Below are 2,729 nucleotides of genomic sequence, written 5' to 3'. Positions count from 1 at the left end.
AAGGAAGGACAGATGGAAGGGAGGAAGGAAGGAAGGACAGATGGAAGGAAGGAAAGAAGGAAGGAAAGGAGGGAGGAAGGAAGGGATGACAGGAATTAAGGAAGGAAGGAAGGAGGGGACAGAGAAAGGAAAAGAGGAAAACAAGAAAGGAAGGAAGGAAAGGAGGGAGGAAGAGGAGGAGAATGAAGGAAAAGAGGAGGGAGGAAGAAAGAAAAAAGAGAAAGGAAGGAAGGAAGCAAGGAAGGAAGGAAGGAAGGAAGGAAGGAACGCTGCCTCTCTACAGCTCTGAGCAGCGCTGTTTAAGAAGAGCTCTGATGAACTTCTTCAGCTCTTTGTCTCCTCGCGTCCACCTCACCACGCGAGTCAACACCAGCCCTTCCTCCTCCGCCTGAGCCAAAGCCAGGTACCACCCCCCCCTGCGTCCCACTCCCCTCCTTCCCCTCCTTCCCCCCTCCCCCTTTCAACTGTCTCTTATGCATCCGCTCCTCCTCTAACCCTCTGTCTCTGCTCGGCTCCGCAGAATCCAAGCCGGGACACCGTACAGGTGCCTCCTTCCTGCAGCCACAAAGCACTGTGGGCCATAGCGCCCTCCGACCCCTTCTGCCCTCTCCGCACCTCCCCCTGCCCACCTCAGGATGCGGCTTCGGGCCACAGGCACCAGCTGACGGTCCCCTCCCACTGTCGACACACTGCCCAGACGCATCTTAAGTGCTGCCACGGAGACAAGAGACAAAATATTTAACACGTGTCGTTTCACACACGTCGTAAAAACTACCGGTACGATTAGATGATTAGATGTTATGTGACCGGTTGAATGAGGAAGGAAGGAAGGAAGGAAGGAAGGGGGGAAAGAAGGAAGGAAGGAAGGAAGGAAGGACGGAAGGAAAGAAAGGGGAGGAAGGTAGAAAGAAGGAAGGGAAGGAAGGATGACAGGGAGGAAGGGGGGAAGAAGGTAGAAGAAGGAAGGAAGGAAGGATGACAGGGAGGAAGGGGGGAAGAAGGAAGGAAAGAAGGAAGAAGGAAAAAAGGAAGGAAGGGGGGTACGAAGGAAGGAAAGAAGGAAGGAAGGAAGGAGGGAAGAACAGATGGAAGGAAGGAAGGAAAGAAGGATGGAAGGGGATGGAGGAAGGAAGGAAGGAAGGGAGGAAGGACAGAAGGAAGGAAGGATGAAAGGGAGGAAGAGAGGAAGGACAAAGGGAAGGAAGGAAAGAAGGAAGGATGAAAGGGAGGAAGGAAGAAGGACAGAAGGAAGGACAGAAGGAATGAAGGAAGGAAAGAAGGAAGGAAGGACAGATGGAAGGAAGGCAGGAAGGAAGGAAGGAAAGAAGAAGGAAGGAAGGACGGATGAAAGGAGAGGAAGGAGGAAGCACAGATGGAAGGGAGGAAGGAAGGAAGGAAGGAAGGAAGGACAGATGGAAGGGAGGAAGGAAGGAAGGAAAGACAGATGGAAGGAGGAAGGAAGGAAGGAGGTGGGAAGGGAGGAGGGAAAGAGGTAACGAATGAAGGAAGGAAGGGGGGAAGAAGGAAGGAAAGAAGGATGAAAGGGAGAAAGGGAGGATAGGAGAAGAAGGAAAGAAGGAAGGACAGAAGGAAGGAAGGATGCTCACCGTACGGACTGCGGCAGAAGTTGTCCTGGATGTCGGTCTCTCCCTCCGCAGCCAGACTGCAGGCATCACAGATAACGCTCCCTGGGAGGAGAGAGGAGGGATTAGACCCCTGGCTCCATGTTAGCAGTGAGGTGATGGGAGGGGGGGGGGGGGCAGGAGGGGAGGGGGGGGGGCAGGGGGGGCGGGGGAGGGGGAGGGCGGTGTAGGTGTGATGGTGTAAAAGAAAATCATAAAGGTGGGAGGAGGTGGGAGGAGGGGGGGGGGGGGGTATGGGTGTCTGTTTTGGACTGTTCCTTCTTTCCTTCCTTCTTTCTTCCTTCCTTTCTTCTTCTTTCCTTCCTCCCTCCCTCTCTTCTTCTTTCCTTCCTTCCTTCTGTCCTTCCTTCCTCCCTCTGTTTCTTCCCTTCCTTCCTTCCTTCATCCCTTCCTCCCTCCCTCCTTTCCCTCCTTTCTCCCTCCCTCCTTCCCTCATTCCTTTCATCCCTTCCTCCCTCCCTCCTTTCTTTCCTTCCTTCCTTTCTCCCTCCCTCCTTCCTTCCTTCCTTTCATCCCTTCCTCCCTCCCTCTTTTCCTTCATTCCTCCCTCCTTTCCTTCCTTTCTCTCTCCCCTCTTCCTTTCATCCCTTCCTTCCTCCCTCCTTTCCTTCCTTTCTCCCTCCCTCCCCTCCTTTCCTTCCTCCCTCCCTTCCTCTCTTTTCCTTTCCTCCCCTTCCTTCCTCCCCTCCTTTTTCCTCCCTTCCTCCCCTCCTTTCCTTTCCTCCCTCCTTCCCTCCCTCCTTCCTCTTCCTCCCTTCTTCTTCCCTCCCTCCTTCCTTCTTTTCCTTTCCTTTCCTACAAGAAGCATAAAATTTAGACCATTCAAGACGTAACTCAAAATGATATCACGTATCACTTCAAGGATAACTGGTCTGAAGATCTGATATCTCTATTGTCTGTAACCCTTAAACAGGCAACATGCACCAGAAGACAGACTCTAACATCCTGTTGGGATCATTAGTGGTGAAGGTGATTGTTCAATTATATGTGCCTTGAATTGGGAGAACTGAAGCTTGTGGTATCCGCATATATAAACTTTGACAGAAATGATAAAAGTTTAGAAACTAGTAGGGTGGATTAAGGTTA

The 2,729-nt window shown here is 52.1% G+C and overlaps 1 pseudogene; it reads right to left on the bottom strand.

Moving 5' to 3' along the window:
• Positions 1 to 277: 277 nt before the first annotated feature.
• The window catches only part of LOC128360972 (secreted frizzled-related protein 2-like), a 4,308-nt pseudogene continuing 1,856 nt past the window's right edge, over positions 278 to 2,729 (bottom strand).

Source organism: Scomber japonicus, chromosome 6 (assembly GCF_027409825.1).
Source record: "Scomber japonicus isolate fScoJap1 chromosome 6, fScoJap1.pri, whole genome shotgun sequence".
Classification (NCBI taxonomy): Eukaryota; Metazoa; Chordata; class Actinopteri; order Scombriformes; family Scombridae; genus Scomber; species Scomber japonicus.
The sequence above is the reverse complement of the archived record's forward strand: the minus strand, read 5'-3'. Positions and strand labels throughout refer to the sequence as shown.